We start from the raw sequence: 13,628 nt of genomic DNA on the forward strand, positions 1-13,628 counted from the left end.
ATGGTCAGATAAAGAGCTTCACAGATAAGGAAAAGCTAAAGGAGTTCATCACCACCAAACCAGTATTATATGAAATGCTGAAAGGTATCCTTTAAGAAAAGGAAGAAGAAGAAAAAGGTAAAGATAAAAATTATGAACAACAAATACGTATCTATGAACAAGTGAATCTAAAAGTCAAGTGAATAAAAAATCTGATGAACAGAATAAACTGGTGAATAGAATAGAATCAGGGGGATAGAAAGGGAGTGGACTGACAATTCTCGGGGGGAAGGGAATGTGGGGGGTGCAGGAAGAGACTGGAAAAAAATTGTACACCTACGGATGAGGGCAGTGGGGGGTAAGGGCATCGGGTGGGGTGGGAACCCGGTGGAGGAGAGCTATGAGGGGAAAAAGAGGAACAACTGTAATAATCTGAACAATAAAGATTTATTTAAAAAAAAGAGTAACGTGAAAATAGTTAAGGTACAGACACATACTTGACCTATGTAATAAATAAACAGTATAAAGTACATGACTATCTAACCACTGTGCTGTACACCTGAAACTAATACAAAATAATAGTGAATGTAAACTGTAGCCAAAGATTGAAATTTAAAAATCAGGAAAAAGACAAAATTGTAACAAAACAAAAAAAAAGAAATAGTATAGTTTAAGTAGCTACACTGTACCAGACTCTAAGTACATTTCCCAGGGTCCCTAAACTAGTATTGACAGGATCAAGATTTCATCTTGACTTCTGCCAACAAAGCCCAGCTTCATTTCACAGCATAATATTACCTCCTCGCAGAGTTCTTCTCTGGCTTTACATTTTTAGAAAGCTGTATCTATCAAGATTGAGAGATGATTACCATCCTTTCCAATTGCTGATGGTGGTGTATAAATATAAAAATAGCATAAATGAGAAAAATATAATTAGGAGGAAATCCTTAGTCTTAAGTTGAAGAGGATATAATTGATGACTTCAAGGGTCATTCTAATATTTTTGGGGTTACTTATTTTGCTAAGATATTTGGTAACAGCTAAGAAACTTCTTATTATTTCTTTTCTAACTTTCTGAAATCTGTTCAGAAAGTTATGCTACCAATAGTAATGCTATCTTAGTAATGTTATCTATAATTCCTACCCAATCATCCTATATAATAAAAGCCTAATAATCTAAATGTCCAACCGTTTGACCAGTCACTATGATGTACACTGACCACCAGGGGGCAGATGCTCTGACTGGTAGGTTAGCTTGCTGCTATATTTGCTGGAGACAGGCCGGACACACCCTGGAGTCCTCCTAAGGTCCCTCCTGGACCCGATAGTGCACTGGTGGGGTCCCTTGGCCTGCCCTGCACCCTCTTGCAATCCGGGACCCCTCAAGGGATTTTGGAGAGCCAGTTTTGTCCTGATCCCTGCAGACCTGGCCAAGGGACCCCACCGGTTAACGGGCCTGTAGTTGTTTTATAAAAACTTTAAGAAAGCATTTGCACTAATGTAATTCTTATAACTCTGTGAGAGAGATTAGGTGAGCGGGCTCTAAACTATTATGGTGCCTTGGCCCAAATCACCAAACTATACTAAATACAGAGTAATTGGAAATGCATGTCTATCCTATTCACAACTGGGAACACTTTCCATTACACAGTAGATGCAACCATAATAACAACATTCATTTGTACATCACCATAACTGTCACATGCCCCCCATGTGGTCCTCAGAACAACTCTGTAATGAAAGAAGGCAGGTAATGTTACGCTAACCTCATTTTACAAATAAAGAAAACTGAGACTCAGAGAATTTAAACCATTTGCTAGAGGATCCTTACAGAAGCCTCAGACATAGGCCGGCTGAGGAACTCCACGTCCAGTGCTTGTTTTGTTATTGAAATTTACTGTCAATTACATGTTGGCTTCAATATAGCTTGGAAACATTTCTTTTCTTCCCCTGTATAATCTGGTCTAAGTCTGAACTTTGCTAAGTGTACTGAGCTCATGAAAGCATTATGCTCATGCTTGTGTGTGATATAGTAACTTATGTTTCTAATATAATAAGTTTATAATATAGAAACATATTTTCTAAAAATATTTATCTAAGACTGTCAAAAAGATACCCAATTTTGAATGATCAAGAACAGTTTCTAATTATAACAAAAATCCTACTTAAATCCCAAAAGGAAAAAAAAAAAGAGGCCTAAGTTGGCAGTCTGTTAAGTTGTAATCGCCTTCTCCTTGCTTACATCCACTTAATGGCACAGACAGTATCATTGCCTTTCTGTCTTTAATTCCTCAGAATCTCTCTACCCAAATGCACTGCCATTACTAAAGCGCAGAATGATCTCACTTATTAAACCAGCTTCTTGCCCTTTCATTAGGCCCTAATCTAAATTATGGTATAAAGACATAAGGTTCTGTACTCATGACTGGCTCCTGATAAAGGGCACTGGCTTGCCATGTGGCCTGATGAAGTCCTAGGACACAGAAGGATCTTTTTTGGATTTTATCAGTCAATTTATGTTGAGCCAGAAAAATAAAATATAATCTTTGGCCATCTGGTTCTGTAACACTCTGTATTTGTTTAGAAAGGTCATTGTTGTCAAGTTATTGAATGTTATCTCTGGAATTGACAGGAAGAGAGAAGTTTTTGAAAGCAGGCCAGGAATATTAAAGCACCGGATATTAAGGTGTAAAGTAGTAGTTAAAAGGTTGAGCTTTTAGTGTTAAACAAACTACTGTTCAAATCCCAACTCCATTACCTACTAGTAAGAAGTTATCTTGGGCAAGTCAGCAGCTTTCTATTTTTCTCAGTGATAAAACATAGACAATGCCACGCTAAAAAGACAGTGCCTCTATAAAATGATACAACACATACATATCACTAGCTTATAGTTACCATTCAAAACCTATTCTATAATTAGTATGTGTAATTTGTGTCTTCAATTTAATTATGAACAAAGTTAAAATTTTCATTACTTTTATAAATACTTCTCCAGACAGAAGGGTAAAATTTAAACAGGCTCACAATTTATGCTAAGCATATCTAATATGTGGGTTTAGAGCCTATCTCTAACAAAAACTTGAGTCCATCTTAAGCATTTAAGCAACATTCCTTCTTTCTTCATGAGCTTTATAGCATGTATTACTTTGTTGGTGGAATGACTGGTTTGCTGTGTCACTGAAGAATGAAGACTAAGCAATATCAAATCTATAACGATTTCAGTGGAACTAATACTGCTGTTACTAGACAATATACAATATCCTCATGATGTTATGCAATAGTTAATTTCTTTGCATTAGGTAGTTTTCAATTACTATTTCACAGGAGTACTACCATCCAGCTATTGCAGTAACGAGATGATTCATAATTGATTCAGATGGGCTATTTAGGCCCTTTCCCTTTGTGAGATTAGCAATGTAGTTAAAAATATACAAATAATTAAAACAAATATTTTAAAAAGCAGCTCAGCCAAAACTCCATCCAGAATATAGCCAAAGAGCAATGTTTGCAATTCAGTAGGCCAGATTTCAGGATCTCAAAGGTGGGCACATACTTCACCTGCACTTTGACAGGAATGGTCATCAGGATGTGTTCAACTGAATTAGCCCACACGTGACTGGTTTCCCCAAAAATCAAAGTAGCACTATAAGACAGAGCAAAAGCCAGTCTCAGGCTGGGAAAGAACATTTTCATGTTTTCTACTTCAAGAATTAGCTGCTACACATTTCCCTGTTTGGAGTCAAGAATAAAACAATAAAATAAAATAAAATAAATAAATAAATAAACACTAGCAAAAAAAAAAAAGAAGAAGTATTGCTCAGTGAAAGACCATGTTAAGAGGATGGATAAAAAAGCTACATACTGGGAAAAAATATTCAGAATAAAACAAAAATAAAATAAAATAAATAAATAAATAAATAAATAAATAAATAAATAGAATAAAAGGCACACATCTTTCATATGAACCACTGGGTGGGTTCTCTGCTTTCTCCATAATACTGACTTAGGAGATCTGGGAGTAATTAAAATAAATTTCATCTTATAGGCACACATGCATGGCCCATGGACATAAACAAAAATATGGTGAAGGCCTGGGGTGAGGAAGGAGCTGGGTGGCAAATGTAAGAGAAATATAAAAACTGGAGTAAAGCATAAAATATAGAATAGTTGTTCCCAATGTTAGCATGGAGGCTGTGTGGAAGCATACACTGCTGAGTCCCATCCCCATGGAGTCTGATTCAGTAAGAATGGGCTAAAACCAAGAATTTTGCATGCTGAGAAATTCCCACATCATGCTGGTGCTACTGGTCTGGGAATCGCACTTTGAGAGCCACTCCTTTTCAAATGTCTAAATTTTTAAAATACATTAAAAAACAAAATGTAAACTGGAAATTATTTGTTATGAATGTAGATTTATGAAAGACTTGGAGTTCCAATTAGCAAATCTATATACTATGAGGAAAGGCCTTGGTCCTAATAAAAGGATAGTTAATTGATGTATTAGTGAATCAAACATATCAGAAGATCTCCTGTCAAATATTCAAATATGGTTCGTAAAAGTACCACTAGAGCCCTCGCTGGGTGGCTCAGTTGATTGCAGCATTGTGCCATGCACCAAAAGATTGTGGGTTTGATTTCAGGTCAGGGTACATACCTTGGTTGCAGGTTCCATCCCCAGTTGGGGAGCTTATGGGAGGCAACAGATGAATGTTCCTCTCTCTCTCTTCATCTCTCTCTCTCTCTCTTACTCTCTCTCTGTTTTTTTCTCTACCTCCCTCTCTCCTTTCCTCCCTCCCTCTCTCCTTCTCTCTCTAAAAATCAATGAAAACATATCCTAGAGTGAGGATTAAAAAAAAGTACCACTGAGTTTGAAATGCCCTTCACCTTCACTATTTGAAGGAAGGAAATTCTAATGTGATAGGCTCCTTGGTTAAAAGGCTTCCCAAAAACACAAGCTCACAATATTAATGAAGCCTTAAAAATAAAAGGTATCATTATATTCCATTTACAGATGAAATTTCTGCCTCAGAGAGGATAAGACACATCAAAAGGTAAATCAACCAACAAGTGGCAGAGTCAAAACTTTAATACAGATTCGAAGTGTTTCTTGTTTTGTTTCAACCTTACAATATTACCATATAGTCTTTAAAAGAGTCAGTGAGGTTAGAAGCAACACTGAGATCCTAATTCAATCTAAGCGTACGCAAAACAGAAAATGCTGAAATATATACAGCTGTGAGAACTAAATGGATTATAAGCATTATATCTGTTAGTCTTGAACATAATCATAAACATCACCTATAAACTGTACATACTATTAAATGCCTAGACAGGATCATCAAATATAGGGCACTAGAAGGTCTACCAGCATTGAAGCATAGTCTTTGGCAGCACAACACCACTTAGCAAGACAACTGTGGAGATTGGCTGACAGCAAGGTTCACAAGCAGATGCTGCATGGAAACAACCATATTCAGAGAGAGCTGAAGAACACATTAGGTATACACTGCAGTCATACCCTCAAAGATGTGGCATTTATCGGCTGCTTGGAAACCAGAGCAGATAAGCCAGCCCAGAGACAGCAATCACCATTATGATGATGCTATTAAGGCAAGTTTACCCTTAAAAAAGAAAACACAAACATTGGCCCCAAATGGTGTTCTAGTGTTTGAGGTCAGGGAGCAGTGTGAAGTTTTGCAATAATTACAGGAAACCTCCTAAAATAACTATTCTGTTTCTTAAGAAAGTGAAAAATAAGTAAACAAAACAAAGGCCTTACATGTTAGCAGTAAGTTAAAAACCTAGGAATGATTAGGATGGCCAATATATATATATAATTTCTTAAAAAACAAAATAACAAGTGTCGGTAAGGCTCTGGAGAAATTAGAACCCTTGTGTGCTGTTGGTGGGAATGTAAAATGGTGCAGCTATTATAAAAAATAGTATGGAAGTTCCTAAAAAAGTTAAAAACAGAATTGCTATACAATCTAGCAATCCCATTTCTGGACATACTAGTATATCCCAGAAGAATTAAAAGCAAGATTTCTAAGAGATATTTGTACACCCATGATCAATGTGGCATTATTCACAATAGCCAAGAGTGAAAGCAACCTAAATGCCCATTGGTGGATGAATAAAGAAAATATAGTATACAAATACATTTGAACATAACTCAGCCTAAAAAAAAAAAAGAAGAAGAAGGGAATCTGTCATACGCTACAATATGGATAAACCTTGAGGACATTATGCTAAGTAAAATAAGACAGTCACAAAAACACTCACACTGCATGACTCCACTTACATAAAACATCTGAAGTAGTCAAACTCTTAGAAAGTAGAACAGTGATTACCAGAGACCAAGGGAAAGGAGAAAAGGGAGTTATTCTTCAAAGGGTAGTGGGTTTCAGTTTGTAAGATGAAAAAGTTCTAGGGATCTGTATGCATATAGTTAACTCTATTGTACTGCACACTTAACAGTTAATAAGGTTTTAAAAAACTAAGAATAAAAATGTCTTAAAAACTCTGGTAAGGTTAATAGAAGTGTTGGAGAGGTTTAATATCACTGAAGAAAAAACAGTTTTCACATGAGTAGATTAAATTTAATCTTTGTCATCTTTTAATAATACCAATTTCTATAATGGTTTCAATCTATGGTTTAAATTTATAATTTATAATGAAAAGGAGGTATACCATATCAGAACTGTTCAGAGGTCTTTTAAAAATCTTACTTATTCTCACCCAGAGAGATGCTCCCAGTTGAGTGAGTCATCATTACTGATGCAACTATGCTTTATTCTTCAACTGTCCAGGACTGAAAACAAATTGAGAATTTTATTTTTAAATGATAGTTTAACTGATTTGTAAGAAAATTCATTTAAAATACTTTTAAATGAATATAATATATATTAATATAATATATAATAATGGATATAATAAGGAAATTACATATATTGTTTGATATAAGTAAACTTTCTTCATACCAAAAAGCTAAACATGGGTTTAAGTTTCTATGCATATAAGATCACATCTCCACTGGGTTGGGCACCTTTGGAAAACAGAACCAATAATATATGAAAAGGCGGATAAAAAAAATACTTCTCAAGACTTCTGAAATATTCTGCCCAGGACATTTCTCTTTTCAACAGCCCTATTTTTATGTGCATAACCTTTCTTTCCCATTATCTCCTCTATCCTCCAAAGTCCTTTGTTCATCTTCTCCCCCCACCCCCCCCACATTTTAGAGGAAGAAAATAACTACATTTTCCATACTCAAATTTTAGAAACAAAATCAAAGGTATCTCTCATTTCTGTATACTGCTGTTTCATCTCCAGGAAAACAAAGCCACAATTTAAGAACTAGGGTTAATAAAATCTTTCTACACTGACTTGACTTTGGTGCATTTTTCTTATACCATATTTTTAAAATCTATTGAGAAGTGTCTAGTAGTACCATAAAACTAAGTCCTTAAGAGGCTCCATGAGTCAAAATGTTCTACTGGTAAAAATTATATAAATACATGATTTAATGTGAAAATTACACATTGTAACCTCTCTAAGAGAATATTTCAGCTCTATAATATCACATATCTCTTAATTCCTGCCCTTTTTGTGTTAGATATTTTCTAATGTACCTTTTTCATTCCTTGTTACTGTCACTAATTTTTTTGTGTTATTTCCTTAAGTGAATGCCCTCGAATTTACAATTAGCATTTAACCCAAAACATTCTAGTTTGAATTAATTCCTATATAATTTTTTCCCTGCAATATACCTCCATTCCCTTCCCTTTCTTTTTTAAATTATTATTGTCAAACAAACTATGTCTTTATATGTTATAAGCTCATCAACAAAGATTTATTATTACTGCTTCATGCAGTTGTCTTTTAAAACAGGAGAGAAAAAGTTACAAAGAAAAAACTGTATTTCCATGTGTATCTTTCATAATACTCACGTTGTTACCTTTACTACTGCTCTTTATTTTCTCATGTGGATTAGAGTTTACTGTCTAGTATCCTTCTGTTTCAAACTGAAAGACTCCCCTTAATATTTCTTGTTGGGTCACTCTGCAAGCAACAAATTCTCTTGATTTTCATTTATTTGTAAATGTCTTAATTTCTCCTTCATCTTTGAAGTTTAGCTAAATATGGAATTCCTGGTTGATAGTCTTTTTCTTTTAATACTCTGAAAATGTCTTCTAGCCTCCATGGTTTCTGATAAGTTAGCTATTGATCTTATTGGGAATCCCTTTTACATGTTTTTTTTTTCCTTTCAGCTTTTAAAATTTCTTTCTTTTTTGTAAATTTGACTATGATGTGTCTAACTGTGGATAGCACTATTTAACTTAAAGTACACTGAGTAATGTGTAGATTAATATTTTAAATTAAGTCTTCTGCCATTATTTCTTTTGGGACTTCAATTATGCATACATTGACACACTTGATGACACCCCATAGATCTTGTTAAGCTCTGTTCATTTTTATTTTCTTACTATTCCTCACAATGGATAATCTCTAGTGAATTATCTTTAAATTGACAAATTATTTCATTTGTCAACTCCTATCTGTTAAGCCCAACTAGTAAATTTTCATTTCAGTTATTATACTTTTAAACTTCAGAATTTTCATATGGTACTTTTCCAATAATTTCTATGTTGATTGATATTCTCTTTAGCAAGACATCATTCTTATACCTTCCTTTAATTCTTTACATGGTATCATTTAATTCTTTGAACATATTTATAAAAAACTGACTTAAAGTCTGTCTATTAAGCCTAGATCTGAGATCCCGATGGGACATTAATTCTTTTAGCAGATTTTTGTGGGTTTCTTTCCTGTGTATGTGGTATACTTTCCTATTTCTTGCATGTCTCAATTTTTTGTTCAAAACTGAACATTTTAGATAATGTATTTTAACAACTGTAGTATCAAATTCTCCACACTGCCCCAAGATTTTTAACACTGATTTTGTTTTTATTGATGACACTACAAATAGTTTAGCACTTTTATGAGCTAATTTTGTAGATTCTGTGTTCCCTGTAGTGTGCTGGCCACTGAGCTCTCTACTAATTTTTTTTAAGTTCTATTTTTATTTTTAAGCCTGGCTTTTTAGGAGTCACACTAGGTCAGTATAACTTAGTGGTCAACCAATGATTGGTTAGAGAATTTCCTTAAATGTTTGCCTGATGTCTTCCATCATTTGCCCAAAGAATTTTTATGAGTAGTCACACCTTTGAAATTCAGTCAGTTTATAAGACAGTCCTAGCTTTATTTTCCTACTTACATAAAACCTCAGCCATAGGTGATCTCCTTCCCCAGGTCTTTCCTGGGCATGTGCACAGCTGTGCACATTGTGCAACCTTTCAGATCCCCAGGAATACTTTGGAGCTTTTCCAAATTCCCTAGGATTTTCCCTTGGCTAATTCTCCAAGATTTCCTTTTAAAATCCTGGGCAGACACTTGTTTGCCCCAACTGAAATCACAGCCTTAAGCAGTGGATATGTTGCCAACAGTTGCTATTGTTTCAGCAAAGCCCTGATAGGCCTCTTCTTCCCCCAACTGGGCTGAGCTCTGAGTCAAATCAAATAGTCAACCACTCTCTGAGGACAGAGTTTTCCCAGGGAGCTGCAAGCTTGGACAACATATCAACTGTGCTTTGGAGCTGGTGTTTTTAATGAATATCCAAAAGTGGTCAGATCTCTCAACTGTCTGGTCTGTAATGCTGCCAGCTTTTGCTATATCACTAAGCTGGGGAAAGAGGAAAGATGGAAATCACCTCTAGTTAAAACAGGCTCCACTGTCTTCTCATGGTTCAGTAGTTTTCTCTTGGGCCATGGATTTTCAGTTCATTCTCTAGTTAACTGCCAGAATTCTAAAATGGTTGGTTGTAATTGTTCTGTCCATGTTCTTGTTGTTTGAGCAAATAAAAGGAGACCCTCGCTCCATCAATGTGAAAGCCAATCAACCTCTGGAATTTTAAATCTATCTTCTTGTAGTTTTAAACACAAAAAGCATTTTAACAAAAAATTTGTTTAAAAAATTATAAATTTTTGGATCATTGATTCTTATCTCTAGTAGAAACATGAAAAAAAACTATATTTCAATATTTAAAGTTAAATAGTAGAGACTCTACTCTCTGAGAGGAAAAAATAAACTTCATGAGCGATAGCTCAATATATTCCCTGCTAATTCATATGTAAATGATCAAAAATAAGGTGACTCCTGGTCTTAGATCCACTTTCAGCCCCAAAAGACTTGCCCAAGTCTTTTCTGAATTACAGAAATAAGTGCAAGTGAGGAAGAAAGACTACTCCATCTTATCTTACCTGGCTGACCCAGGCCAAACCCAACAACTCTGACAGGGAGAAAAGAGTCACAAAAGATTGAGAGTGAGAAACTTAACGGAGAAGAGGAATCAGAGCCCTGAACATAGACAGCAACCCTATCGCCTGAGAATCAGTATGGAGAGATTGGTTTACCTCAGATTCACCCAAGTATCAGCCAAACCCATGTAGTTGTGTTAGAATGAGATGAGCTTCTGTAAAGGAAAAGAATTATTTATTACTATTATCCCTCTTCAATATTGCATGATATTTGCAAGCCATGGAATGACCAAAACTGTCAAAAGAGGACAAGCAAAGTAAATATCCTTTAGCAAAACTTTTGTTTTCAAGAACACTGTTATGCTTCTTTTGCTTTTTTTACTGTTGTGTAACAAACCACCCCAAAACTTACTGGCTCAAGAAAAATAACCATTTGTTTGTAATGCTGCAGGCTTAGCTGGGCTTACCTAGGCGCTTCTGATTCTCCTGCTGATGGTTACTCGTGATTACTTTCAGCTGGCAGCGGGGAGGTGGGCTCAGCTAGAGTACTAGGGTAACTAGGTTGCTATTTCTATGCAATCTCAGGGCTTCTCTGTCTCCATGAGACCTCTTTTCCAAATGGTGTCTCTGGGAAGGTAGCCAGATTTCTTACATGATGATTCAGGTCTCCCAAAACACTAAAGCCAAAACGACGTGGCCTTCTTAGGGCTTACATCCAGACCTGGAGGAGTTTAATACTGTGGCATTCCGTTTTGTAAAATAAGCTACTGGCCCAGTCCCGATTGAAAGGAAAGGGACTTCACATGGGCATGAATATCCAGAGATGTGGTTCACTATAACCACCATCAATGCTACAGAACAGCAATTTTCAACTGGTATGCTGCAAAGATTTCTGAAACATGCAACACCTAACTAGTCAGGGGTACTGACCTCTTTTCCCTTAGATTGTCAAATAATAAAAAAAAAAGACCACAATCAATACAACAATAGCTATCCAGTATGAATGCCCTGTCTTGAACCATAAATATATAGGTCATATAATACAGTTGCATCTTATTGGTCACATCACATAATAAGGTTGCATCTGATTAGCTAATTCTTGGTACCAGAAATCCTTATATACAAGTATAGGCAAGTGCTTTTTAGAAAGTCACTTTGGAGCAAAAAAGGTAGGTAATTACTAGGTTTTTTTATCAATCAAAATTATACATATATTTTTATCAGATCTGCAAAAAATGTATTTTTTGGTGTGCTGCAAAATTTTAGTAATTAATTTGTGTGTGCCATGAGATTTTTTAAAAAGGTTAAAAATCACAGCTATAGGGAGCATTTGAGAACTTGCTCCCAAGCATATATTATCAGATAAACTTTTCCTCCCTCCCTCCCTCCCTTCCTTTTTTCAATCACTGCTATAGACAACTAAGACATTAAGGCCAATGTTCACATGACTGAAATGGGAGCAATAGAAAGAACTATAAAATGGTTAAAGCTAAATGAAGACTGGGCAATTATAGTCAAACTAGAGGCCCAGTGCACGAAATTCGTGCACGGAGGGGGGGGGTGTCCCTCAGCCTGGCCTGCACCCTCTCCAATCCAGGACCCCTCAGGCAGTTGGACATCCATCTCGCAATCCAGGACCACTGGCTCCTAACCATTCACCTGCCTGCCTGCCTGATCGCCCCTAACTGCTCTCCCCTGCCCGCCTGATCGCCCCTAACTGCTCTCCCCTGCCCACCTGATCGCCCCTAATTGCCACTGTGGCTTTTTCCGGAAAGGTGTCCAGAAGACGTCTGGTCTAATTAGCATATTACCATTTTATTAGTATAGACTCCATTCTCTGTGCCTTCCCATACTGAGCGTCAATCTAGATTCAGCGAGAATCTTAAATATAGGTGGGAGAAAATATGAACCTCATTAATCACTTATAAGCCATATGACCTTGGATAAGTCAATCATCCTCTCTAAGTTTCAGCTCCTTAGTTGTAAAATGGAAAAGTATACAGGCCCTGCTTATCTTAAAGGAAATCTGTATGGAACAAATAAGAAATGAGTAAAAAGCTTTGAAAACTAAACTGCTATATAAAAATAAGAAAGTATTATTTATCTAACAGATCCTAAGTATAGTCAACCTAAGTAGGCTCTATTCTCTCTATTAATCCTATCTAATAAAGAAGGAATATGCTAATTGACCCTCACACCATCACAAAGATGGCAGCGCCCACAGCCAATAAAGAGGGAATATGCGAATTGACTGCCCCACCCTCAAAGATGGTGGCACCAACAGGCAATAAGGAGGGAATATGCTAATTGACTGCTATGCCCTCAAAGATGGCAGTGCCCACAGCCACAAGATGACAGCGCCCAGTCCCCTCAGCCCCACCGGGGTAGCAGACAGGCCCGGCCTTGCCACACGCGTCTCCAGAGTCTCCTAGTCCCCTCAGCCCTCCAGTCACCCAGGGCCAGCCGGAGGCCCAGGCAAGCCTTGGCTGTCAGCTGCCCAGCTGCCCAGGGCAGACCCGAGGTGCAAGCAAGCCTCGGCTGTTGGCTGCCCAGCTGCCCAGGGCTGCCCGAGGCTTAGGTAACCAGGGCAGGCTGAGGCTTGTGCTGCCGGCAGTGGCAGCAGCAGAGGTGTGATGGGGGCATCACCTTCCCCTGATCGCTGGGTCGCCTCCTGCCCCTGAGGGCTCCCGGACTGTGAGAGGGGGCAGGCCGGGCTGAGGGACCTCCTTCCAGCATGAATTTTCATGCGCCGGGCCTCTAGGAAAATTATAATAACCATAGTTAATTACTCCATATGCTAAATTACTACCCACAGCAATGATATTATATAGCAGTGATGGTGAACCTTTTGAGCTCGGCATGTCAGCATTTTGAAAAACCCTAAGTTAACTCTGGTGCCGTGTAACATATAGAAATTTTTTGATATTTGCAACCATAGTAAAACAAAGACTTGTATTTTTGATATTTATTTTATATATTTAAATGCCATTAAACAAAGAAAAATCAACTAAAAAATGAGTTCGCGTGACACCTCTGACACGCATGTCATAGGTTCACCATCATTGTTATATAGTATAATAACAGGCTAAAAGTACCGTGTTCTGTTACTATAAAGAATAAACACCAACACTAAATGTTTATTGTTGTCTGATTATATGTCTGGTGCTCTTAGATACTTCAGGTAAACTATAATCCTTACAATAAGTCAACAAGGTACGTATTATCCCTCTTTTAAAAATAAATAAATTGAGTCAAAATACTGATTAGTTAAGTAAACTGCCCTGGTCACATAGCAGTAAATAGAGAAACCATTATGAATTTTTAATATATAAT

The 13,628-nt window shown here is 36.7% G+C and overlaps 1 long non-coding RNA gene across 12 annotated transcripts in view; it reads right to left on the minus strand.

Annotated features, from left to right (window-relative positions):
- Positions 1 to 13,628, minus strand: part of LOC107183849 — an 86,754-nt gene that overhangs the window by 36,072 nt on the left and 37,054 nt on the right. For 11 of the 12 annotated variants that reach the window (XR_001514646.1, XR_001514647.1, XR_001514650.1 and 8 more), the window contains 2 exons: positions 10,452 to 10,510; positions 6,708 to 6,790 (listed from right to left, as the gene is read on the minus strand). This is a non-coding gene — a long non-coding RNA (uncharacterized LOC107183849). Of the gene's footprint in view, positions 1 to 3,465; positions 3,709 to 6,707; positions 6,791 to 10,451; positions 10,511 to 13,628 lie in introns of those variants that run through there. The other variant, XR_001514656.1, reaches the window with a different exon arrangement.

Source organism: Myotis davidii, unplaced genomic scaffold (assembly GCF_000327345.1).
Source record: "Myotis davidii unplaced genomic scaffold, ASM32734v1 scaffold83, whole genome shotgun sequence".
In the NCBI taxonomy this organism is placed as follows: domain Eukaryota; kingdom Metazoa; phylum Chordata; class Mammalia; order Chiroptera; family Vespertilionidae; genus Myotis; species Myotis davidii.